The 27,446-nt window shown below is 44.3% G+C and overlaps 1 protein-coding gene and 1 long non-coding RNA gene across 9 annotated transcripts in view; one reads left to right on the top strand and one right to left on the bottom strand.

Moving 5' to 3' along the window:
• The window catches only part of RUNX1 (RUNX family transcription factor 1), a 253,945-nt gene that overhangs the window by 35,446 nt on the left and 191,053 nt on the right, over positions 1 to 27,446 (top strand). The window lies entirely within an intron of this gene.
• Positions 6,530 to 27,101, bottom strand: LOC112661564 (uncharacterized). 4 transcript variants are annotated; one of them, XR_003137792.3, is made up of 7 exons: positions 26,737 to 27,101; positions 25,373 to 25,472; positions 13,028 to 13,095; positions 12,733 to 12,928; positions 8,578 to 8,722; positions 7,928 to 8,118; positions 6,534 to 7,466 (listed from the first exon to the last, which is right to left on the bottom strand). It is a non-coding gene; the product is annotated as an uncharacterized LOC112661564 (long non-coding RNA). The 4 variants fall into 4 exon arrangements; XR_007407681.1 differs by having other exon boundaries at positions 6,530 to 7,466; positions 7,928 to 8,722; XR_007407682.1 differs by having other exon boundaries at positions 6,531 to 7,466; positions 7,928 to 8,722; positions 26,798 to 27,101.

Raw genomic sequence — 27,446 nt, 5'->3', positions numbered from 1 at the left:
GGCACATTGGAACGAGCAGCCTGTACACATGGGTATTTCTTCTTCAAAGTGGTCCCTTTGAAAATGTGCACATTCCTTCCAGGGAGGAAATCTTGATGGCAAAAGGAAGCACACCTTACTGTCATTCTGCGTTTCATCTCGGTTCTGCAGCTAGTTAGCTTTGGGGATCCAGCTAAGTCCCCTTACCTTCCTGGGATCATGCCTCATCTCTTCACTCATTTGCTTCACTAAAGCGAATTTTTCCCAAGAATGATCCCAGAACATTGGTTCTAGAGATGTTTATGGCAGACATATTTCTGCTGCTCATAAAGATCCCCTCTCCTGGAAGTGTCACAGAGCCCATTAGCACCCTAAAGGCTCTGAGAAGTTCTGCAGCAATGAAAACTTCCTACTTGTGTTTAACTCCATTCCTCAAACCTATTTAACAACAGACCCTCCATTGCTCTTTCTCAGTAATCCCTGTGACTACCTCATGACCCATCCACACTGGGATTTGCTGAACAGATACTATGGAAGGGTTTTGTGATCTGTTTTGTGATCTTCTCATTTGGAAATAAACCTCTAGTGAACATCCTCAGAGGTGGGGAAGAAAAGATTCTTTCAAAAGGTGATTGACTCTGAAAAGGCATCACAATTCATTTGAATCTGAAAATGGATAATAAAATGAGTTAAAATGAGAAACGTGGTTTACACTGTTGACATCATGTGTGACACCCAAGCAAGCTACCTCTTGAGGTTTGGATGGCAGTGATGAGGCTGGCGGCACCATGGAGGCTCCCCCAGGACTCCCACGAAGGGTTAGCCTCTCAGTGCCCATCTGTCCAAGTGCACACCAGCACATCAGTCAACCGGTTGCAGGATTCACCGCAGAAGGTAGCAGGAGAGATAGGGAGGCCATGACTCTGGCCTAATGTGGACAAGAGCTCAGAATGAAATAGAGAACTGGACCAAAGGTCACTCAGGAGGGACAAGTCAGGCTAAACATCCTTGACTAAGGTTTGGTTTCTGAGGTCTGTGTTCTTACCGCAGGTGGAAGGCAGAGTAGAGACGGATGTCGGAAGATTCAGACACTTGTCTGTTGTGCTTCCCGTGGCACAGACCAGAACTTGGGATGCTGTGTCTGTCTGTTACCTGCAGACCTTGGCCTTCCTGCATTCCACCTACCCATCCTTTCCACCCCCCTTGCTCCTGGTCACCTGCCTCTGGGAGGCTGCTCTTCGCCCCACTTTGGTTCTAGTCTAGGAGCTTGTCCCCTCTGCCCCAATCACCCTGTGGGTCACTTAGCAATGCTCTTGCCCCTCTAGCATCTCCCTCCATTCTATGAGTATCTGCACTTCTGGCCAGGGACCTCACTACCACCGTCCTTCACCACTTTCAACTTAGAAGCCTGAAGTGCGCTAGGAGAGTTGCCTAACTGGGCAGTCATGGATTGCAGGTTCTTTTTACTTGGCCTGGAGGCAGCCTGTCCATTCTGCACCACAGCTCTTCCAGATGCTCCTTGTCCTTCTTGGACACCTGCCTCCCTTGCTGGGGAGCCAGATCTGTCCTCCTCACCTGCAGACCTGCTTCCTCCACACCCAACTCACAGAGCCTCCTGCCTACCCCAAGCCCTCCCTCCCGCCTGCCTGTGAGAACTGTCCACCTGTCTGTCAGGCATTCCCCACCCACCCCCCAGCTCATAAATATGCTCAAGGGCCTCTCATGCAAATAAATAAATAAATAAAATATAAACAAACAAACAAACAAAAAAACCAGGGGCACCTGGGTGGCTCAGCAGTTGAGCATCTGCCTTTGGCTCAGGTCATGATCCCAGGGTCCTGGCATCAAGTCCATCATCGGGCTTCCCACAGGGAGCCTGCGTCTCCCTCTGCCTGTGTCTCTGCCTCTCTCTGTGTGTCTCTTGTGAATAAGTAAATGAAATCCTTAAGAACCAAAAAACAAAAAAACAAAAACCATGCCTAACTATCCTTCCTGGACTTCCCTCTAACAAAAGCAAGGATAATAGCACACACTTACATGGTGTTTGTCCCCAACACTTTGCATTTATTAACTCATTTAGTGCCCACAGCAACCTCACAGTTGTGTAGAATCATGTGATTCCCCACCTGAAAGGTGAGAAACCGAAAAGCAAAGGGGCTCAGGATCCTGGGTTCTCCTCTCTGAGAGAAGGCAGCGCTGGTGACCATCTCAGTCAGGTTGGCTTCAGAGTCCTGCTCTTACTTTAACTCCATGAGCTGTTTTCTCTCCTTCTTCCCCAAACATGTCAAGAGTTGGGTACAGCCTCTTCTTTCCTCAGCTGCCACAGGATGACTGTGTCTCCCAGACCCTGGGGGAAGCACTCAGCAAACCCAGGGTGGGTAGACCTTGCTCTGAGCAGAAGGTTTCCCTGTATAGTTGAGGACAGAGAGAGACACACACAAGCCATGGCAATGCAGCATCTCAAGGGCTGTGAGGGGCCCCGCAGCATACAGAAGAATTCGAGTTAGCTAACATACAGTGTATCATTAGTTTCAAAAGTAGAAATTAATGATTGATTCATAAGTTGCATATAGCACCCAGTGCTCATTCCATCACGTGCCCTCCTTAATGCCCATCACCCAATTATAATTATCACTTCCCCAAATGCTCAGCATCACTCAGCATCAAGGTATTGATTTTTAAATGTTTACTTTTTTCTTTCTTATTTCAAAAGCTTATTGGAGACATTTTTTTTTAAATCAGGAAAGTATAAAGAAGTTTGCATCATTCATAATCTCTATCTCAGTCTCCTGTTAACATTTTGGTGTCTTTTTTTCATACTTCTAAAACATATTTGTAGTTGACATCATTTTTGGAGTATTGTCTTATAAACTGCCTTTTGTTTCTTAAAAAAATATTATGGGCATTTCCATGCCATTAAAAATTCTTCTAAAATGCTATTTTAGTTGTTGCATAGATTTTCATAACACCATCATTTATTTAGTAGTCTCAGATCTTTGGCAATTTAGATTGTTTCTGTTGTTTGCCTGTAATGATGAACGCTGCAGTGAACATCCCTAAACATAATCTTTGGGTGCATTTCTGATTGTTTCCTTAGAACACTTTTGTAGGAATGGAAATGTTGGTTCAGAGGCTTCAAATATTTTTAAGAGTTTTGATAGTGACACATTGTACTCCAGAACAGCCACCCCCAATTTACATTTCAACCCATCATGCATGAAGCTGGCTCTTTTTTCCCAATCTTTACCATCACTGGATACTAGCTTCACTTTGCTTATTCTTTTTGTGATTATAACCTATCTCCAATTTGAGGGCTGAAGGTCTTTAATAAATTCACGTCTGATAGCCTTCACCTCTCATTTTAGCTTTTCAGAGCTGTTCCTTTATTGTGGTCCCCATTCTTTACCGTTTGTAGATTTATGAAAAAAGTATAGAATGAACAAAACAGTTGACTTCCAATTAGAAACTATATTCATACACATATTTAAAGGTGCCAATGTATTAGTCTTACCTAGATAAGACTTTATAATGAGCAAGTGCCAACTCTCAAATGTGCTGCCTTAGCCTGGCTCTCTGCTCTGCAACAAAAGTGTGAAAATTCATCTCTACCTGTAGAGCTCCAAAGCAATCTCATTTTCTTACAACCCTCAGTGGCGTGAAGAAAGGTAGATGTTTCTAATGCAGATAAATGATGTAGACGTGTATATCAGCACACACTGGGATAATATGTTTGCAAACAAGCTATAGTATGGACATATCTATTGTGCAGTTGTGATAAAAACTATCATTCACGTCAGGGGTCAGCAATTGATAGCCCATGGACCAATTCTGGCCTACTACCAATTTTGTAAATGAAATTTAAATGGAACAGATGCCCATTTATTTATATGTACTGTCAATAACCTCTTTCTGTCTATAATAGAGTTGGGTAGTTTTGATGGAGCCTATCCACAAAACCTAAAATATTTATAGTCTGCTCTGTACAGAAAAGGCTCACTGACCCCTGATTTATATTTTACAGTAGAGTTTGTCAAGGGTTTTCAGAGGAACTACCCCCTTTACCCTTACTGTCCTGAGAGGGAGAGCAAGCATTATTACTCATCTCCCTGTATAGGTGTGCAAGTGGATCTGCCCAAGGTCATGCTTAGTTTGCATGAGGCGGGGGCCAAAGCTTGGATTTAGGTCTTTAGATTTGAAATCTAGGGTTTTATAATTTTTAGATACCAAAAGGTACTTTATTTTCACCTTCTTTAATCTCTCATTAATAGCAAGCGCCTGTCATTTCCTTCCCAAATTCTCCTTATGGGTTCTTTCCCTTTGATATCAAGTGCTGTGATGGTGGTAATGACATACACAAGTAGATTCCAGCCTATATCTTGTATGCATGTAACACGTGGATTACCAGCTCCTAATAATTTGAGTACTAGGTGTATTAAGAGAGAGTTGACACCCCTGAAAGTAGCTGCCATGTAAGTTCACTTTCTTCAAAGCATCTTCAGAAATACCTGAGAGTTATCATGTGAAAATTGATTAATTTATTATGTCCCAAAATCACAGGTGTTGAAATCTGTTCTGAATCTCCCTAGACCTTATAATATCCTTTAAAGCTGAATTTTAAAAAATTAATTTCCCCTTGTAAGTTCATTAATGTTCCACTTGATTTTCTCTCAAAATTGCAAAAAGGAAAAATAATGTAGATATTTGAGCTTTTGGAATGCTTATATTATGATAAATAGGAATGTACTGGAAATTTCATCATTAACACTAAAATATAACTCTTGGGGCAAAGCGCGGAGACCTATGGACACACATGCCGACCAGTTTTTTTAACCTCACTATTAAATTTGAACCTCCTGTTAGATATGGGGATTAAGCTAACGATCGTATTTACTTTAGCGAACTATTTTAAAAAACCCTAATTCAAAGTTTGTTTCTGACCAGCTACCTCCTTAATCCCATAGCACCTGCCAGAAGACATCCAATAACCCGCTCTTTAGGTCAGATGAAAACATACAAAAGAGAAAGCTTGACTGGAATGACTCATGTTACAAGCCAGCTGCTTTCCAGAATCCGTTAAGCTTTAGGGTCCAGATCTCCTTTTGTGGCTTTCTACAGACTTTATTTGAACAGAGAAATTACAACAACCTTGCCCACATAAAAGCTGAGGAAAGAAACTAGTTAGGGTAGAGAGGGTGCCCAAAATTTCACCATATTTTAAAACAAAATGGCAAGGATGTCAGCAAAAATTATTTTCTGTTTCGTGGTAATGAATGTTTCTCTGCTTCCATTCACTATTGAAATGATGACACTTGTACATGATAGATTTCCATCTGATAAGCAGCAGAGAATTTTTCTCCAGACAATGACTATCAAGGTCACTGAAAGTTCATCTAACATCTTTGGCTAGTGCAGCTATATCACCTATATTCCTCTGTTTTCTTTGACCAATCCCAACTTGTAATGGGTTCTTCTTTTCTACTTCAACCCATCGAGATATGTATTAATCTCAGTATGTGAACATAGTCTTTGCCCATAAGAAGTAAAGTCTAGTCCAGACATTGATTCTTATCACAAGCGACAATTCATGAGTCAGTAGTGGCTGTCTCAGTGACTCAGAGCTGGGGAGGTAGAGAAGAATTCTCAGAAGAAAAGTTGTCAGGGATGGGGGAGGGTCTGAGAAGGTGAAGTCACCCATTCCTTCACCCATTGATTCATTTAACAATTTCATTGAACATCATTCTCTACGAAGAAGTATTCCAGAAGCTGGGAAGAGAGAGAAATTCAGATACCACCAAATAAAGACCTTCTCATAAACAAAGGCTGTGCCTTTATTGACATGTATAGCAGGAATGTTCTAAGTGCATGAGTTGTTGGTGCTTTGGGACTCTGCTTATTGCAAACATTATGATGGAAATGATAATGAAAAGGAAATTAATTAATAGATTAAATTTCCAGGACGTGTTATCATTACCCCCAAATCCACAGTATTGGGTATTTTTTTAAAGGTTGCTGAGTAGTTTATGGAATAATAATGCCTTGCTAGTCTGGTCTAACTGGGGGAAGAAAACTTGAAGTCAAAACATGCATTTCAGAGATGAAACAGAATCCAACTTAATATCACCAAACAATATTCGACTATCATGGACTGAAATGCTTTCCCTGAATAATTCTAACGTAGAACCTCATTCTTCACATTATCCTTTGATGCGTTTCCTTTTTTTTTTTCCTTGATGCGTTTCCATGTGAACTCTCAGAATAGACTCTCAGTGAGAATATCGAGATAAGGGTGGTTTACCTAACATCGCCTCAACATAAACTACTAAAACTTTTAAGTTTGGAGGCAATATATACTCACCTGCTCATGATTTGCAGGTGAGGAATTGAACCACAGCCATGTTAAGCTATTTGCTCCATTCCACATTTTAGTTAATGTCAACATGTTAATCCAACCTGGAAAATAAGAACCTAAAAAAGAGTCATCCCTGAAGCATTTGGATTTTTTTTTTCTCTGTAAGCTTTATTTCATCTAAGTTACAAGCGTACTGTATCCCTGCTATGGGATCCTGGCTGGGGACAGGGATAAGCAGAGCCAACTCCTATCAGCCCAAGATATGCTGCATTGAATACATGAATGTCTATTGTTTTCCAGCTGATCTGGCCCATTGGAGCGTCTGAACTGTCTTGGTCCCCCTTATTTCTTATTGGTGAGTGTTTAGGTAACTGGTATGCTCATATGGAATACATCATACCTCAGGAATATAATGATGTATAATTAACACTAAAGATGCATTGACCAAAGTGTCATTTTCTCTCTGAAGAATCAGGCCAAACTTCATAGTCTTGTACCTCAAGATCATTTGGGTGAACAATATACATTTGATTTGTGCACAAATGTTGCTTCCTCCCTTACAGATAGACTGCTAGATAGCAGAGAAGACAATGAGTGGGGTTTAATTCAGTCTTCAAAATCACTCAGCATTTTTCGAGCCCCAGTCTAGCCCCTTCAAAGCATATGACCTGGGAGAGAAAGTTATCCTCACACTGACTTTCATCAACAACTATTTGTAAGATCTCAAGAATAAACTGCATCACAGAGAGGTTCCACCCAGCAGAGTTGACACAGGGTTAAAAGATGCAGCAGGATTTCCCTTCTGATAGATCATATTTCCTTTTGACACAGTTCTAAATTCTTCAGGGCCAACAGGGAGACCACCGATAATTGCCTGTAATTCAACACACACACGACCAGCTCTCCTGAAAGCCCAGTGTCAGCCTCTCCATTACAGTTAGGGGCCTCAAGGTCCTTTTCTTCCTTTATTGTCTTTCCCTTTGGATCAGTAGCTCTTTTCATGCAAGGTCCTGTTTGATGTCCTAATGAAAGTGTAATTTTATCTTTCTCCAGAAGCCTTCTTATTCATGGTTCTAATGATCATTCCATAATCAGTGTGGTCAGAGGAGCTGAGTCCACCTCTAGGCATCTGTCACATCTGTAACAAAGGGAAAGAAGGGAGAAGTGCCAGGATAAGCCAAGTTTGAAGCACAATCTGGGCTCACCAAGACTGAAGTTTGATCTTGATATTAAATTTTCTTGAAATGCACATTCAACAAATATTTTGACATGGCATGATTAGAGAACCTCCTTACAAAGATGTGCACAACCTAATTGTTCCCTTTCTCTTTTCAAATGCTACCTTGGTCTGACCCCTCCTCATCAATCCCCAAAGAATTGTCCTAGTGTAAAGCCAAGACAAGCCCGGGCAGCCATCCTTCCAGGGTACATGCTAAGCTCACATTCGTCATCGACTTAACTTGCCCTCATGTATTAGCACCTTCCAAATGATTGTTGGAAATCAGAGCTACTTATTACGAGGAGGGGGTGTCAGAAGATGAATAAGTAGGCATCAAATACTAAAGAAGTCCACTTCTAGGTGGAGAAGAAAGTGCTCACCTGCATGATGCTAACACAGAACCAACTGGAATGTGCTATCATGGTGTCATGATCAAAATGCTCTTCGATATGGGAAGATGGATCAATTCCAGCTAGGAGAGGGCCAGGAAAACTTCCAGAGAATGTGGATTTTGACTTCACCCTTGAGTTACATAGAACTCCCAAAGCAGATAAAAACAGTGAAGGAAACACTGGTGGTAAAAGGCAATACCAATTGAAGACTCAGAGGGAAAAGCATGCTGGACATGTTCATGTTAAATAGTGTGATCTGATGGTGGTGAGGAAAGGGGAGGTGGGAGAGGCAGTGAGGTTAACACAGGATAAAGCCGGATTCATAAAGCAGGGCTGGATCATAAAGGGTTTTGAATGCCGGGATAAAGAGCTTGGATGCATAGAAGTTCAAGAATATTTTTTAAGCTAGGACATAAAATAATAGTTCTGGATTGTATTAAGACCTCGCCAATATTTCTGAGAATGTTTGAGGGTTGGCATTTAGGCTCACTGAGTTCAGGTCCCTTTTGAACATCCATGCAATGGCATGCAACCATGGTGCAAAGGAGAGTCTGCAGTATGGAGGAAATCCAAGGTCAAAGGCTAGGACTTAGGAGTAGAGATCTAATGAGCCAATGGTATTACCAGGCAGGTATTACCTCTAAAGCCAGAGAGAAAATTCACTGGCAGGCCACCAGCATCCGGCCAATGCAGGTATGTGTGCAGTATCCACAGCACTCAAAGTCTACAATAGTGCTGTTTAATGGAATATAGTGCAAGCTCACGTATTTAATTGTTGATTCTCTATAATCAAAGAAGTAAAAAAGAAATATGTAAGGTTAATTTGTCTTATATTTTTATTTAGCCATTGTAGTCAAATATTAACATCTCAACATGTATCCTATATAAACATTACTAACGTGATCATTTATATTTTTTCATAAGTCTTTGAGATCTGGTCTATATTTTATACTTAGAACACATCTCAATTCAGGCCAGCCACATTTCAAAAGCTTATTAGTCACATGTTGGTGGCTACAGTATTGGACAGTGCTGCTCTGGAAGCTACTTAAGGAAACTCTTAGAGAGAGTGAGCATATAATTTGTCTTCTTGACTGGGGCACTTCCAAAAGCAAAATGCAGCAAGAGCAGGACTGTCCTGGCAGACGAGGAAGGGTGATCTCCTGCACGAGGTTCCTTCGTAAGGCCTCTTGCTTCTCTCTTCTGTTATTTCAACACCTTTAGTCTGGTGGATAAAGGCCGTGGGCCACTTACAAGCCCTGGCCACAGCCTTTCTAAAGCACCAGGCTGGGACCTGCAGTCAAAGGATTTTCTGGCACTGCTCCATCTCCATGCTCCTGTGCTCATCCCAAAAAAGAAAAGGTTAATAATACAGTGTCACTGGGTGCATACATATATGACACCCATGACATTGGTCTTACTGTTATCCTCATGAGGCTCAGAAAGTTCACCTCATTTGCCCAACATTGCTCAACAGAATAGAGAGTCAAATCTGTATCTGTAATTGCCAGGGCCTTAGCATCTGAGCCATTCAAATAATCCTGCTCCATGGTTCCTAGAGGGAGGTGGTTGCACGGAATGTTTTGGAAGGCTTGAAAGAGAGAGTGACGTGGCTTACCAGATGGCATATCCTTCTAGTTGTGCTTCCTGTAAAGGATATTGAATTCAGTTTACCTACTTGAGGCTTTTATGGAAGCAAAGCAGATTTTCCATGAAAACATTAGGGGCATTTAATTTTTAAATCTCCAATCTTTTGAGATTCAGATTTTTAAATCTCCAATCTCACGTGTGTGTATGTGTGTGTGTGTGTGTGTGTAAATCCATCTCTTTCTGTGTCTCCTCTCTCTCAAACACAATACAGCCAACTACGAAGCGCAGCACCTGTCTGCTAAGGGACATGTTAACTTCTCAACATTTCAAGAACTTGTGGCCATAGCTGGTGAGATATCTTGTCAATCTCGTCCTAGAGGATGACTTCAGATTGGGGTCAGTCTGCCAAGGATGATGTGAAAAACTTAGTCAGTGTTGGAGACCCTGGGGAAAGTCTTCCCAGCTATGAAGATACTGAGCCAGTAAAACACAATCCCAGTCATTCCAGCAGGGGAGTGGGGATGCTGGCTGCCACGCATTCCGGTTGAACAGGGAGTAACTAAACATGTCAAGGCCATGGAGCAATCCTGCCGGTACAGCAGGAAAATCACATAATAGTTACACCCCTCCACTTGAGGTGTTGGCATGAAATTCAAAGGAAGCTTAAAAGATATGAGGTGGGTAGCAGGTCCCTGGTACAGCCAATGCCTGGCTCTTCCTCTGTGTACAGCACCCACAGCAGTGAGGAAAAGTGTCCAACTGGCAAGGGTTCATGGTATCTTTTAGGGCCCCACTCTCCTGAGGCTGAGCTTCAAGAAAGAAGCTAAGGGGCAGCTAGAATAGTGTCTCTTAAGGGGAAAACAATTCAGGGTCAAGGACCAGGCTGGGATTGTGAAGACTGTCTCTTAAGCAGTATGTATATTTGGAAAACTGTCAGTTCCTAAGCTTAAAAATAGAGACTAAATAATGTGGAGTTTCTCAGTGCAGATTAATTAAGTAATTAGTAGGGGTGGGCATCAGTATAATCTGACTCCGATTTGACTCCGTTCTGGAATTTAAAAAGTGGTGCTTTGGAAAAGAGAAGAGACTATTTTCTGGGATTTAAAATGAGTCACGCAGAATCCTAATGGTGTTTATAGAACTGTAGATAAGCTGGGGGAGGGGGATCTTTAGAAAGTAATATGCAGTCTGTCTGTCTCTGTCTCTGCCTCTGTCTGTCTCTCCTTTCCTCCTGTGTGTGCATTAGTGGAGGGTAGGATTCTGTGTCTTTCTCTATTTCTGTGTCTCTGTGTGTGTCTCTTTTTCCATATCTCTCTCCATCTGTCTCTCCCTATCTCTCTCTCTCCCCCCTCTTCTGTCTCTGTCTCTTTTATCTCTATCTTTCCTATTTTCCCATCACTCTATCACATGCAGAGAACACATTGACATAAGGAAGAAATCCTACCTTAATAAGGAACATGATTTCTACTTCTGTATAGATCAATAAAATCTATCTGTGACTTCTCTTTGAGTAACTGGGCAGTGACGGCACATTTAGAGGTCAATGTTACAGGTAGAGAAAGGCAGGGATGAGATTGTCTTAAGACACGGAGATACAGATGTTTAAACCAAAATATAAATTTCCCGATCCCATCTTAGAAAGGACCAAATCAAATTCCCTCAGTGATGGGAAACTGATACGAATATGAAATATGGGCATCATGTCCAAGATGTGCTTTTGGAGGCCTGGCTCTTGGTCTAAGTGATAGCCTGGCCTGGGATCACAAGACAGTCACCTCTCCAGAAAGCAGGCAATGAGCAGGGACCTGAACTGTGTGCTGCCTCCTTTGTGAGCTGAAAAATTTAATGTTTCTGTTTTCTCTGAATATGATCCCATCATGTGGTGATGTCTGCAGGTGCAGAAGCAATGGGATGAACTAGAAGTGAAGTGGAACCAGATAAGGCCCCATTTCAAATGATCCCATGTCTTGAAAAAAAAAAAGATTAATTCTATCATGGATAGGATGATTAAGAAAACTGAGATCTATCTGAGCTTTGCTGACTTTTCTCATGACACCTCCTCATCTTGGCCCTGAAATCGCCATGCTGTTCTCCATGGAGCATGAGTGAGGAACAGACTTCATTCAGGGTCCTTTGAGATTTGCCATGATGCTGAGGTCTGCAATTCAAAATGCTGACAGAAGATACTACTGCAGAGCAATGAAGCTCTTTGGGGTGTCCCAGTTTGAGCTTCTGGGCCTCCTGTTTTCTAGAACTACTTGATGCAACAGAATTCTGACACAACCAAAGACGCTCTGCCATCCTGTGGGGTGTCACCATCACAAATGTGACTGGCATCAAATTAGTCCCTTGCCCCAAGTTTATACAAGTGGCCATGGTGGCTCAGCTAAGATGAGCAGCCTCTGTATTAGCTCTGTTGTGCCAAGTTCTTCCTGCTTTGACTGTACCACTTCCGGAGGGTAGCTACCAGAGTCTTCTCATTCTTTCATTTTCTCAACAGCAAGGTGGTAGTGAAAAAAGTTACCCACTTCAAAGAAATCTTATATGGGTGGGATTAATGAGTATATATGGTTATTTTGAAAATAGGTTGAATAAATGGGTAAACAGAAAGTTGGAAGATACTTATCTATACTCCACCAAAATGATACATTTGAAAGAAAACCCCTGAAACATATGTGTTTTGATTTTCATTGATCTTACTCCATGGGTATTTTAAAGATATTGTTCCAATGAGTGGGATCACAGTGCTCACTGCAGGGCATTCGCCTTGTCAGTCTCTGGGTAGGAAGTGCTCATTTCTGGTCTCAGGGAGCAGTGGACTCCTTCTCCGAGGGGCAGCAGCTGCCCCCTGAGAGTAGAAATGCAAGAATTGAGCCTGAATGAGGGGCCATGAGGATGTTTGACCCTCCACATGAAGTGTGGCTTTGTGTTGTTCTTCTGGAGATTTCATGGATTCAGGAGGTCAGTGATGTAATTTAGGGGAACGCTCCCAAGAACCATTTAAAATAAGACATAGATGAGTCATCTTTTAACAGACAGCTTTTCTCCTTCTTGTTCACTCATCATCATCAAAGTGAAAATCACAAGTTAAGTATGTGAAATTGTAAATTTGTTTGGCATGTAGTTGTGTCTACACGTACTAAAGTTTCCCACTTATGGGAGTCTCCCATTACTGTTCATCCCCTTCGCTCTTGCATACATACCCATTATTTTCCTACCAGCTGTCTGCTTGCTCCCTTGATATCAAGATTTGCTCTCACCCAGCCAAAGTCAAGCTCTTGGCGTCCTGCTGATAGTCATAACTGCATCTGCATGCGCTCAGGTCTTTTGCCATTGAAGATTAGGATGGATTAAGATATCCTGATGACTTTTTCAGGCCGGGAAATGATTTCAAATATACTGGAATTCAGGGAGTAGGATATTGGAAAGAGAGCTGATCATTTGAAAACAGCCCAAAGTGAACATGATTTTCAAATAGGAAGAAATATGTGAACTTACCACTTCTTTGAGTGTGCAGTGAAGCTGTATTGTTCTTGCACCACCGTGTTTCACAGTAAGATTGAGTTCTGTTAAGGAAGGCAAGAGGCAAAAATCCCAATAGTAGACCCTTGCTGGTCTTGTTTCATTACAAAAACAATAGAGCAAATGTATTCACTTTTCTTATATGTCTTACATTCCTTCTTGGACACAATAAATATATGTCTTGAATGGCTACTCTGTGCCTAATATATTTTAAATGTTGGGAATATAGCAGAGAACAGATAAAAATCCCCGAACTCATGAAACTTATGTTCAAAAAGAAGATGTGGTATATATGATGGAATATTACTCAGCCATCAAAAAGGATGAAATCGCACTACTTACATTGACATGGATGGAACTGGAGGGTATTATACTAAGTGAAATAAGTCAATCACAGAAAGACAATTATCATATGGTTTCATTCATATGCAGAAAATAAGAAATAGTGCAGACGACCATAAGGGAAGGAGGGGAAACCGAATGAAAAAAAAAATCAGAGAAGGAAACAAACCGTGAGAGACTCTTAACTCTGAGAAACAAAATGAGGGTTGCTGGAGGGGAGGAAGGTGGGGAGATGGGGTAACTGGGTGACAGGCATTAAGGAGGGCACTTGATGTGATGAGCACTGGGCATTATACACAACTGATGAATTATTGAACACTACATCCGAAACTAATGATGTACTACATATTAGCTAATTGATTTTAAAATTTTTTTAAAGAAGTCACAAAATAAATAAATAAAATATACACTGTGGGCAGATGATATTAAGAGCCACGGATAAAAATAAGGCACATAAGAGGGGACCAGACATGCCAGGGTGGTGAGGGAAGGCCACGATGAGAAGATGACAGGTGACTGAGGTGGTAACAACCTCACCTGGAGGAGGTGAGACAGGGAGTCCTGCAGATATGTGGGGCCAGAGCATGCCTTGCATGAGGAATAGCAAGTGCAAAAGCCAATCAGAAACTTAAGATGACTTTTTCGATTTCTGTAAAAAAACACCCTTGGGATGCTGGTTGTGGTTGCTTTGAATCTATAGATTGCTTTGTGTAGGATCATAATCTTACTGATAGTTAAGCCTCCCAATCCATACACGTGGCCTGTCTTTCACTAGTTCTAAGGCTCCTTTTATTTCCTCAAGTAACGTTCTGTAATTTTCAGTGTTCAAATCTTTTGCCCCCTTGGTTAAATTGACTCCTAAGTATATTGTTCCTTTTGATGTGATTGTAAATGGATTGATTTTTCATTTCCTTTTCAGATTGTTCATTGCAGGTGTACAGAGATACAATTGATTTTTGTGTGTTGGCTTTATACCCTACAACTCGGCTAAATCAGTATATTAGATTTCTCATGTTTTATGTGGAAACTTTAAGTGTCTACAGATAAGATTGTGTCAGGGCACCTAGGTGGCTCTGTCGGTTAAGCGTCTGCCTTCGACTCAAATCATGATCTCAGGGTCCTGGGATGGAGCCCCAGAGCCTGCTTTTCCTTCTCCCTCTGCCTCTCTCCCCACTCATGCTCTCTCTCTCTCATACACACACACTCACCCTTTCTCTCAAATGAACAAATAAAAGCTTTTTAAAAAAAGATCATGTCATCTATGAGCAGAAATGTCCATCTTCCTTGCCAGTTGGGGTGTCCTGAATTCTTTTCCTTGCTTAACTGCTCTGGCTAGAGCTTCCTGCTCAGTGTTACATAGAAGTGGCAAAAGTGGGCTTTCTTGTCGTGCTCTTGATATTAGAAGCAAAGCTTTCAGTTTTTCGGCTTTGAGTATATTAGTTGAGGGTTTTTCATAGATATCCCTTATTATATTTCCTTCTATTCCTAGTTTATTATTTATTTGGAGTAATAAACCAGTTTTAGTGATAGGAAATGGTAATGATTGCCCAATAACAGCTGTGAACGTAATTAATGCCACTGAACTATATGCTGCAAAATGGGAAAGATGAGAAATTGAATGTTGTGTATATGTTACTGCTACTCACAAAATTAATATTGTAATGTTTTTTAGAAACCATTGATTTTTACACTTTAAATAGGTGAAATATATGATACATGAATTTTATCTCAATAAGGCTGTTTAAAAAAAAAAAAAAAACTGTCCCCTATATGTATGTGCAAGGCTATCATCAAGAGTGGCCTCCAATTCCAACTCCCTTCAAGTTAGGAAGCAAAGATGTGACAGTTGAGAGAGATAACAAAGAATTTCCAAATACTGAGAGTAGCTGTTGCCATGTGTACAAGTGCAAACACCAAGGACCAAGTTGGGTTATGCCACCAACGTGGCCAACTTTCAGAGCCACTTGTAAAATAACCATCTCTGTATACTCACAGGACTTTACACATGGTAGGTATGTGATAGATGTTCACTACTTGTCTGTTAAACAGTAGTTTCAGTGAAATTTGTGGGATCGTCTTTCCTATAGATTTGAAAAAAAAATCAGTATAGACTTGAGTTTCCCTTTAAGCAGTTGCTTCAGGCTCCATCCTAAAAATCTCTTAGATATCTTTCAGTCTCGCATGTGGCTTCTATTGGTCTTATATTGCTAATTCTAACTCTGGAAATCATTTGTCCTCATTTGGATTATAATTAAAGACTCATTTGTGGGGACACCTGTGTGATTCAGTAGGTTAAACATCTGCCTCTTGATCTCAGCTCAGATCTTGATCTCAGGGTGGTGAGTTCAAACCCCGAGTTGGGCCCCATGTTGGGGGTGGAGCCTACTTAAAATAAAATAATTAATTAATTAATTGGCAAGCATCATTTGTGTTAGAGTCAGATGTTACAAGTATGGCTTGTAACTGACTTTTTTCTTGGTGAGAAGCTTTTTTTTGCTCTGCCCAATGAGGATGCAGCTCAACCTGGGTAGATCCAGCTGAAATAATTTGGAAAATGTCACTTAACATCAGTCCAAACAAGTTCATCTTTCTATTTAGTCTGGTGGGATGGTCACATTTTTAAAGGAAGAAAGAGCAGGATCTGCATGGTCTTGTGCTTGATGGGAGAGAAGATCCAACAGAGAAGAAGGAGCCGGGTTTTCCCTTCATTTTCATGCACTTCCTAAGGGGGAAGGCCTAACCACGTGTGGTCACAAAACCCAGCACTGAAACAGCCGTCCCCTTTCATCTATGTCCACACATGTTGAACACTATGAACACTACATCGTGTGTGTGTTTTTAATACTACTCTCTCTTCCAGGGAGTTCAGAACACACGTGTGCCTTTTAACTCTCACCAGGCCCTGAGATCTGCAAACCAGAAAGATCATTCTGGAAGGAGCTTAGAGAGGTCAGGGAAGGCTGTTGTGCACCAGCCTGAGACTCAGGAAGCGAGGTCTCCCAGGACAGCCCGTAACCACTCATACTCACATGGCACAGCTCAAAGGCCTTGCTGTATCTTGCTTTTGCTGCCCATAAAACACAGATAGTAACACTTGCAAAACAGACACTAAATGGAATGCATTTTGTGATCTCTGGGGAAAAGGCGGCCTGTTAACATATGCTGACAGTGTGTTATTCTGGGGCAGGCCTGGAACCACAGCCTCTCGTTGCCACCAGGATCATTTCTGGAACCTCTGCCAAGAGCAGCCCGAGCACTCCAGCCTCCGAGCCCCATCTCTGGGTCCAGCTGGCATGAGATTAAGGGCCATCTCTGCCCAGCTGTTTATGCCCTGCTCACCCACAGGCCTGAATTCAAGGCCCCCGATGCTTCACAGCCACCGCAAGTCACCAATTCCACCTCGTAACAGACCTACTTAGTACCATATGCCTGCCTCAGGTCAGGTCTATTAAATCTCCTGTTTGTGGGGCCGAGCAGTAAAGACTGGATCCTTCAAAGAGAAGGGTTTTGCTTTGGAACACAGATTTCTTGATTGTACTCCACGGGTGGATATTCAGTGGGATGGGGGGCGGGTGTTGTGGGTTGTTTCGTCTTGAGAAAAAAAGAAGCAGGCGAAATGAGGACCGGGCCCCTGGGGCTCTGGCTCCCTCCTCACCCTGCAAAGCTGAGGCTCCGGGCGCCCAGAGCTAGAGAGAGATCCTCTGAGGAGGAGGACAGATGATGCAGGGGGAGGGGAGCGGATGTCACAGGAACTGTCCCTGTTATCTCCGAAAGTCACGCAGTGGTCTCTGGACACTGTGTGGTCCTCCTGAGGAAGCCACAGGGGACATTCTCCGGGAAATGGGGTTGATCTCGGTGGCCCCACTCAGGTCCCCTTTCCTAAACGCCTTGCTTCTCCTCCCCATCCCCTCTTTCTAGCCAGTCTCGCTTCCCTAAATATTTCTGGAGAGGAAATCGGGGTAGCAAAGATATTAATTTTAAGGGACTCAACCCCTTCCTGGAGGACTCAGAGTTTGAAAGAGAAGCATAGAAGGGGGGGCAATGCTCACCCCAAAGCATAAATCTCCAGTGGCAGCTGTTCGGATGCTTGTGTCATGGTAAGGCAGGTGGAGAGGGAGGTAAAGGGGGAAGCATCGCAGGTGACCACATGCTCAGCCCCAGTGTGAGGCTGGCCCTGACCCTTCCTACCCTGCCTCGCAGAGCCCACCTCCCACATGCATCCCACATACACAGAGAAGGACAAAAATGAAGCCCGTACGACAGCATCCCAGATGAACAAGGACAGGGAGAGCCAACGATGGACTCAGATTATTAAAAACCACCTTAGAAAGCCCGGAGGGAAAGAGCCATGCCTGGCTGCTCCCCATCTGCGCTGAGCCCCAAAGCAAGAGGAAATTGATTGAAATATCGGCAGCAGGAGCTCAGGACAGAGAAGGATCTCGAAAAGAAAGGCATCCCGCCTGTTGCACAAGCCCTGCTCTTTGCAGGGTCTCTAAAGAAATAAGGGTTCTGTCATCGATTAAAGCAGCGGATCAGCAAGATCCCCACCAGGGCTGAAACAACCTCACCCTCTAATTTTAGCAACTCGCCTTGGCAAGGGAAGGGTCCCCCCTTCCTCGGGCTATCTGCTGCTCCACACACCATCTCCTACAGCTTCCTTTGAAGTTGGCGGGCGCCCTGTGGACTCAAGGCCAGAAACGCTGCAGGAAGAGACATGCTCCCAGCCATTAGGCAGCCCTATCTCGCTGCAGCAATAGAGGCTGTCTATTTTTAATTTCTTTTTTTTTTTTTTTTTTTTTTAATTGTCAAACTGTGGCGCTTAGTTTGAAATTACATACGAGAGGTCAGGTTTGGGGTTGACACTCAGAAACGATCATGAGGTCATTGCCCCCTCCAATGCTCTCTTTCTGCGCAGGGGAGGATGTTTAAACCATGACTTTATTTTAACACATTTATAGATTTCATTCATATTTTTAACTCATTATACATGAATGCAATTGTAGCCTGTCGCACGGTGACGAAAAGTGGCCGAAAGCCATGGGAATGTGTTTCTCACTGTGGAAAGTACGAATTTAGGCATTTTCTTCTCTCAAGCAAATTTCTGTAGTTTGGTTAAGGAGATTTTTAATTTTGAAAAAAGAAAAAAAAAATCCTAAATTCCAAAGTACTTTTTCATCTCCAAAGTTAACCCTATAAAAAATAGGGCAACGTTTCTAATTTCGCAAAAATGTTTTGATAGTATCTATGTCCTATTGCTCAAGATCTAAAACCTTTTTTTTTTTTTTTCATGTTTTGGTTTGAGTTTTTTGTTGTTTTGTTTTTAGCCTCTTGGTCCCACAGTGTAAAGCAAAGCGATAAGGCCAGGGGAAAGTCTCACTGCAGGAATGCTCAAGTTTCTAGGGAACGTACCGCACACCTTCTGTGAGGAGGATCTTGGCGATTCTAACTTTTTTCCACTTCCCGTTTTACTAGAGAGGAGATAGGTTAGGAAGTGAAGCAGGGAGGACCCATAGAGGGAAGAGTTTGGTGTTTCCTTTCAAGCTAACTATTATTTAAGAAGTGTCGGGGATCCCTGGGTGGCGCAGCGGTTTGGCGCCTGCCTTTGGCCCAGGGCGTGATCCTGGAGACCCGGAATCGAATCCCACATCGGGCTCCCGGTGCATGGAGCCTGCTTCTCCCTCTGCCTATGTCTCTGCCTCTCTCTCTCTCTCTCTGTGACTATCATAAATAAATAAAATAAATAAATAAAAAAAAATAAGAAGTGTCGACGTTGAGGGGTGTCTGGGTGGTTCAGCAGTTGAGCGTCAGCCTTTGGCTCAGTGTGTGATCCTGGGTCCTGGGTCCAGGGTTAGAGCCCCACGTTGAACTCTCTGCAGTGATCCTGATTCTCCCTCTGCCTACATCTCTGCCTCTGTCTCTCTTTGTCTCTCTCTGTATGTCTCATAAATAAATAAATAAAATCTTTAAAAAAAGGAAAAAAAAAAAAAGAAGATTGACGTTGTTCCAGAAACTCTGCTTTTAAGCCATAGTTTCCATCTTCCCAGTCCCAACAGCATGCAGCACCCCCAACAGTGTGTGATGGGCTGACCTCATAGACCGGCCCTGCGGCTGGAGGAAGAGTGGCCACAGGCCAGAGGCGGGAACTAGGGGAGAGCATCCCTATGGCCTTCCCTCTTCAGGCGCTCACACCAGCAGCCCCATCTACTGGGGCTAACCTCTCCTGGTCACCCTTTTATTTCCTCTCATGCACTTCTCTCATTTCCCCACAGCTGAATTCCCTCCTCCTCTCCTCCTCAGCACAGAGCCACATCTTAGCACAGCTGAGCTAAGTGGTGGGAGGGAATATGGGGCCTGGTCCTGATCCCGGGGGAGGGGGGTCCTCTGAGGTGATGATGCTCTAGAGGGAATTCCTGTCTCATAGGTGGGGATCCCCAGTCCACAAATGCACAGCCCGACCAAGTCTGGGGTTCCTTTATTCTACACACCTAGGAACGGGCTGCAGACATAGCAGGTTCAAGGTCTAGGTGTTGGGAAAACAGACCCACAACTTCAAAGAATTCTTCATGTTCAAAATCCTGTAAAGCAAGTCTACACTGAGGGCGGGGGCAGGGGGATTCTAAAAGGTAGGAAAGGCAGAGAGAGGAAACCTAAGGTAGAAAGCCATACCTACACGAGCGTTTTGAGAACGTAGGAGAACGTTGCTCCCTAAATGGCCTTGGCTATAAACCACGTCCTGTGACAACACAGGACAGCACATAAATTATAGCCTTGGTAACGTTTGCATCTCCAATTCCCTCCCAGAAGGTTACAAGCCTGATTCCAAAGGAGTTAAGTCGCAAACAGAATTGTGATACTTATTTTTCAATTAGGAAAAAAGATGATTTTAACATATTACTCATTTCTATCATTTTTGAGTTTACCAAAACCAACGAGAAATGAGTTCTCAGGCCATTAAATTCCACCCTTTGCGGTCAGAGCTGAAAAGGCTGGAAAGTCTCTGCTGGGAAGGGTGGAGTTTGGTGCGGAGGGCCCACAGGGACACGCTGGCGGGGTGCTCCGGAGCCAGGCCCCCACCTCTCCTCTCACCCAGGCCGCCTTCCGAGCATCGCCCGCCCTGCTCTGGGCCCCTGGTTGACTTCGGCTACTGGTCAAGTTTCCTTCCCAGCCCCAGTGAGTGGCCCGGTTGCCAGTGCTGAGCTGACTCATGCCTTCTCGGACTTCCTGACACCCTGTTCACGGGCCTGTCTGGAGCTCGAAGACTCTCTGTGGCAGAGGTGTCGCAATTCCAGTCAGGAAACCAAACTAACCGCCCCAGAGTTTGGCTGAGGCATCTGAGGGTGTGCGAGAGCAGAGGCTCCCGGGGCACGATGGACGTTGGAAGTTCATGCCAATGTTTTTTGTTGCTTTCTCTTCCATTCTTTTTATTTTTTCCTGTCTAGTTTTATTGAGATACAGCTGATGTGCAGTGCTGGTTTGGTCCGAGGCAGACAGCCAATGACACGACTTACATATATTGTGAAATGTTGGCCATAGTTGGTTTAGTTGACACCCATCCTCTTAAATAGATACAAAAAGAAAAAGAAAAAAACTCGTGCCACTGTTGATTTTCTCTCAGGTCAACCTACACCCATTGACCAGTTTGTCTACAAGCATAAAAATGTCAATACAAGTGTGCAAAGGCTTCAGATGCAAAACCCTTTCTTGTGTCCTTACCAAAGGAAAAAGACAACTAATCATTTGATTCAGATCATTTACATCTTGGGTAAATGTCTTATCCTTCCTCCAAGGTGGTGACATTTCTTCAAAGAATATTTCTAACTTTTTATTTTTTTCATCTGAATGGCAATGCAAAGAAATTTTGTTCCTCCTGGTTGCTCTGGAACAAGTCAGTGATCTGATGATTGTCGAAATGACAATTTCCCATGTTTCCTACAATCACAGCCTTCATTTTATTCTTCCCCATTCACTGAGGGGAGAGGAGCTTTCTCTTGGTGCACAATGGGCTCTTGAGACCGTTGGGCGTATCACTCGCCATCTCAGAGGGATCATGATTTCCGCAAAAGCCACGTGCCTGACTTCAAAGGGTAGGAGACAAATCAGCATTTAGGGAGATTGGGAAGTAGGGAATCTCAGTGATTGGTGTGGAAGCAGTTAGTGCATTGCATTTATTCCAGTTCTTACCCTGAAGCCCTCCCCCCTCCCCAGTTCCTCAGCCACTGTGTATGTCTAGGGTCAAGCAAATAGACCAATCTCCTCGAACCCTGCCCTGGACCAGCGTAGGGGTGTTGAACCAGAGAAGTCATATCAAGTGGAAAGTCACTAATTCACAGTTTTGTTTGATCCCAGAATTATTCCTCTCTCCAAAATGGTTCTATTTTAAAATAGTGATTTCTAGGGGCATCTGCGTGGCTCAGTCGGTTAAGCATCTGCCTTCAATCCAGGTTATGATCCTGGAGTCCTGGGATTGAGTTTTGCATCCGGCTCCCTTGCTCAGTGGGGACTCTGCTTCTCCCTCTCCCTTTGCTCCCTCCCCCCTCCTCATGTGCTCTCTCTCTCTCTCTCTTTCTCTCTCACACTGTTCTCTCTCAAATAAATAAAGAAAAATATTTATTTCTAAAAAATAGTGATTTCTATGATCTTATGATTAATAGTCCCTATATTTTATATTACCTTGTTCTACAGCTAAGTCACTTTGCTTGCATTTAAAAGTATCCATGTTTATGGGGGAGTATGTCTAAGGCTTACATACTAGGTTTGAAAAGTTTGTCTTGGGGCACCTGGGTGGCTCAGTCGGTTGAGTGTCTGCCTTTGGCTCCTGGGATCGAGCCCTGTATCGGGCTCCCTGCTCATGTGGGGAACCTGCTTCTCCCTCTCCCTCCACGGCCCCTCTTGCTTGTACTCCCTGTCTCTGTCTGTCTGTCAAAGAAAGAAAAGAAAGTAAGAAAAGAAAAAAAAGAAAAGAAGAAAAGAAAAGAAAAGAAAAAAGAAAAGAAAAGAAAAGAAAAGAAAAGAAAAGAAAAGAAAAGAAAAGAAAAGAAAAGAAAAGAAGGAAAGAAGGAAGGAAAGAAGGAAGGAAGGAAGGAAGGAAGGAAGGAAGGAAGGAAGGAAGGAAGAAAGATCTTAAAAAAAAAAAAGAAGGAAGGAAAGTTTGCCTTTTTTCTTCCTAGACACTTTGAAAGCTCTTGAAATTGGCTCCATGCGTCTTTCTCAAAGCAGCTACCAGAGGAGCACCCTCAAGGGTGATGGCATCTGCCAAACCAGAGGCACATCCAGTGCCCGGCACCTCACACGGGTGCTCCCCATAGCGCCTCCCCCCGCCCCCCCCCCAGGCTCTCTTCCTGGCAGGGCAGGAGAGTGGCCCTTTCGGGGAACTGCTGGCCTTGTTGCCAGCTCAGCCTGGAGAAGCGGCCCAGGGGAGCCTTGCTCTTCCTGAGGTCTGGGCAGACTGCCTGTCCAGTCATCTTTTTCATAGCTGGCCCCATGATGGAAAAAGTAGACTTGGACGGCCAGTCTGGCCACAAGGTACGCTGTCCTATAAAGCCCAGCCACCGGGCCAAGGACCGCCAGAGTCTGAGCTCTGCCTAGACCACCATGCAAACCTTGGTGTGAATGTGCGATCCTTGACACAGACAAAGGACATCACCCTTCAATTTGCTTTTTTGTTTTGTTTTGTTTTTATTTGTAATGTTTCATTTCATGAAACCTCTTTATCTTTCGAGAAGGAGATTTTTCTTCATATCCGTGACGGCTCTTAGAAATCATCCCTTGTTTGTTTAGTGACTGATTCATGACCTTGTCCCCCAGAAGGCTAATTTCCTGGAGACAGAGACTGTGGTCAACCTCTTTGCCTATTGTACCCTCAGGACCTAGAACAGTGCCTGGCTCATGTTCCCCTAGAGGCCCCATTTGTTAAAAAGGAAAATAGAGGCAGTGAGTGGGTGCTTTGGGTCTTCCCAAAGTCCAGCTGCCTGGAAGGTGCCCCAGTCTCCTGTCTGGTGCCCAGCACCATGTCGCTCCCAAAATGCCATCTTGTGAAGGAACTGGCAGGCCTGTGCAGTGTGTGAGCAGCCTGGGAATCTCCCACCACGCCCATCACTGGGCAGAGCTTCCAGGGAAAGCAGGCCTCCTGGCCGTCTCCCCCATCCTGGGAAAGGGTGGGGATGCCACAGCCCCTAGAGAAACCACTCCCTTCACTCTCTGCGAAGTACTTTATTACTTTCCTGTGGCTGCCGTAACAAATGACCACAAACCGGGTGGCTAAAAACAACAGAGATTTTTTTTTTTCTCTCACGGTACCAGATGCCAGAAGTCTGAAATCAAACAGGGCCACCCCACCTCTGAAGGCTTGAGGGGAGAATCCTTCTGTGCCTCTTCGTAACCTCTGCTGGTACCGCTGGCTCCTAGCTACATCACTGCAATCTCTACCCATGATCAGGGCCATCCTTCTTCCCTCTGTGCGTCTCTGTTTTCTCTCCTCATAAGGACACCAGTCCCTGGATTTAGAGCTAACATGACCTCACTGTATGAAGTTATTTCTGCAAAGACCCTCTATCCAAAGAGGGTCATGCTCTGAGTTTCTGCATGGGTGTGAATTTGGGGAGACGCTACTCAACCCAGTTCAAGCCATAGGACACAGGAGCTACTCTCCCGTTGACCACTTATTGGCTGTGTGACCTCAGGCAAGTCAGCCAAGTAAGTGCCCATAGATGTTTCATGTAAGTCAGTGGATAGCTCTGTCATCAAGGATCCCACTGGGGGTGACAGACAAGGGAATTGACCCACAGAGTCAGCCAGCAAGTATAGGAAGGGACACCCAACCTGTCTAAGGAGGTGATGGCAGATGGGGCTATACTTTATCTAGGAGAATTTAGCCAAAGGGAAAAAGCGGGGGAAAGGAGTGTCAGGTGGAGGTAAGGTATGTTCAAGGACCTGGGGCCAGGGAGGGACCTGGCATATCCAGAAAATGCCCAGTCAGTCTGAGACGACTAAAGCCCAAGGCAAGAACTGCAGCTGGGATATAAGCAGAGAGGCAGATGAAGTGCCGTCACAGAAGCCGAGCCCCTGGGTTGCACCAGCCCCGCAGCCAGGGAGGTCTCCAAGTCCAAGGTCACCTCTAGCTCTCAACCGTCTTCGTCCATTTGCCTGCTATAGCAGAAATGCAATAGACGGGGTGGCATATAAACACCAGGTGTTTATTTCTCACCCTTCTGGAAGCTGGGAAGTGCAAGATCCAGGTGTTGACAGAGTCAGCGTCTAGTGAGAATTCTCTTCCTGGTTCAGAGTTAGCTGTCTTCTCATTGTAACCTCACACGATGGAATGGGTAAGGGAGATCTCTGGGGTTTCTTTTATAAGGGCACTAATCCCATTTATGAGGGGTCTACCTTCATGACCTGATCACCTCCTAAAAAGGCCCCACCTCCAAATACCATCCCACTGGACATCAGGAACTAACATGACTTTGGGGACAAAAGACAGATATTCAGTCTATGGCATCCAAGTCCCTAAACTCCTGGCTGGTCAGAATGTCTCAGTGCTCTCTTGAACTGTCCAGCCCTCAGAGCAGATATGGGCTACCCAAGACATTCTGATCCCAAATGAAGCATGGTGCTGATACATCCTGTGACAAAGTTGCTGAGCTTTTGTCCATTTCTGTGGAAAAGAATGGATGGATCAACAAAATCCCATTCCCTGTCTCTCAGTGTGGAATCTATTAACGGAGACATACCAAATGTGTGTGTGCATAGGTCACCCTGGTTCGTGATAGGATAGCCACAGGAAACTGAGGCTCACCATCTCAAAAGCTTTTGACTAAAACCCATCCTTCCGATCTACCCTGATGACTAGAACTATTGTATTTGCTGATTTTTCCCCAGTACAGCAAATACCCATTCCTTGTTCTCTTTGATAAGAGGCCTAGACACACAGGTGACCCACTATCACACATGCAGCTCTACCATTCCAAGGATTCCTGCTCTTACCTGGGGAAGCTTCCGGAAAGAATCACCTTGTCTGCAAGCCTTCCATGGTTAGTAGGGTCTAGGTCTTACTTGCATCACAAGCAAAGTCATTGTAGAGTCTCTGATTGAAAAAAAAAGGATCCTCTTTTCCCCCCGATCTACCAATGCTTCACCCTGATGCATTTTCCCATCTGGTCCTTCCAGATGGTCAGGGGTTCTCCAAATGAAAGTGACATAAAAAGCAACCTCTCAGGAGGGGAGCTGTTCAGTAAAACAGCAAAGGGATAGAATCTCAGAAACCCAAGTTCATCCTTAAACAGATAAATAAATCCTAGGGTCATCGCTCAGGACAGGAAATGAGCCTAGCAATTGAAAAAAAAATAGTTCATTCACTGGGCTTCCACCCCTGAGCTGGATGTTCTGTGCATGTCATTTCATTTCCTCCTGCTGCCACCCTCTGAGCAGGACCCCCTGACGGATGAGGAGATCGAAGTGGAGAAAGGTTAAGGAATCTGGTGCCTGAAAGCATATCCCCTGCTCTCTCCCCATTCTGCAGATCTGACTGGTAGGGCCCACGGGTCTACAAGAAGGAATGCGGCCTTGTTACAATCTACACCCTGGGATTTCTTTTGCATCACTGCCTACAGCAAGCCAAAGAGCTCAGTAAGAACTCTCATTAGATACCTCAATTTTTACAGCACAAAGGCATTTATTTATATTATGCCAGAACAGACATGCCTGCAGCCCACAGACTTCCATACTTTACCCTGAAGCTACTTTGGGTGGATTTGATGTCTTTCAAGTTAGGCTGGGTGGACAGAGTCCAGAGAGAAAGGGATCGTCTTCAGAGTGGCCTGAGCAGCCTAGACTGAGAAAAACTACATTAACCGAGGGGCACATTACGCCAGGCAGCTGCCCAAGGGGGTGATTTCAGAAGCCTGGGAAGGCCCTCATCCTAGAAAAATACTTTCCTCTCCCTCACTGACCTTCTAGCACAACCTTAGGCCTTCATCTTCAAGTTTAAGTTAGCTCTGAGAAGGCAGCTCTCCCAGGCAAGGGTAAATTATTAGTCATTTACACTTTAGTACAAAATAAATAATAGGCTGCCCTAAATAAGATAGAGTGACAAAGGTCAGTATGAGGAGAGTTTAGGGCACCAAAGATACAAAATGGATCTCTCCATTTACTTGAACCTATACTTGTTGGTACCACTCCCTTTGAGGATGTGGGAGCCCCCAGGGGCTCAAAGCTGCCCTGCCCACTAGTAGCTACTGTATCAGAATCTACCAACTGTTAACCATCACATGCAGGGTGTTGCATCTGGGACAAGACTAAGGCATGAGAGACGGCACCCAAATAATAATCATAATAGGTTGAGTCACCACCTAGCTTTAGAGTTAACGGATGCACCGGGGAGGACGGAGGCAAGCAGTGAGCAGAACTAACAAGGTATGGTGGCCCAGAGGACATGCAGTGCGCTAGGGCAGGCTCAGGCCAGGCTTCGTGGCGGAGGAAGCATCTAGGAAATTGTGCCGGATGGAAATGAAAAGACAGGCCCTTGCAGCCAAAGGAAGAAACGTGGGTGCTCACAACACAGTTTGGGACGGTACTCAGTGATGCCGTAGCTCAGAGGAAAGCAGGGGCCAGGGCTGCACACTGGGTGTCTGGGCTCCAGCCATTCCCTTCCCTGGGGTCTGCAGGGCGCTGGCCCATCTGGAGCCCCTGGGAAGGCCCTGCTGATGCTCTGGAAAGGACACGCAGTCTCTGTCTCTCTGCCTGCCTGTTTCCTCCTGGCTGTGTCACAAACGCATCACAAATGCTGATGCATGTCACAAATGCTGATGCAAGGAAAGAAACAACAGTCCCAACCCACCGGAGGTCCCGGAGCTGGGCTTTTGTGGGGACCCTTAGCCGCCCACTCAGCTGGTGCCCGACTCGGTGCGGATAAACGAGATCACGTAAGGCATCCTGGAACCAGCATCAGTGGGTACCTGACCTTACTTGTGTATATTTATAAGATGCTTGGGAAGGTATAGAGAGATTTCCCTGAAGGGAAACTGTCTCCCTGGAAGCCCACACGACCCTGCAAGGGAAG

The sequence above is a fragment of the Canis lupus genome, chromosome 31 (genome assembly GCF_003254725.2).
Source record: "Canis lupus dingo isolate Sandy chromosome 31, ASM325472v2, whole genome shotgun sequence".
NCBI classification, from domain to species: Eukaryota; Metazoa; Chordata; class Mammalia; order Carnivora; family Canidae; genus Canis; species Canis lupus.
Note: the sequence above shows the minus strand (reverse complement) of the source record. Positions and strands in the feature narration are given on the sequence as shown.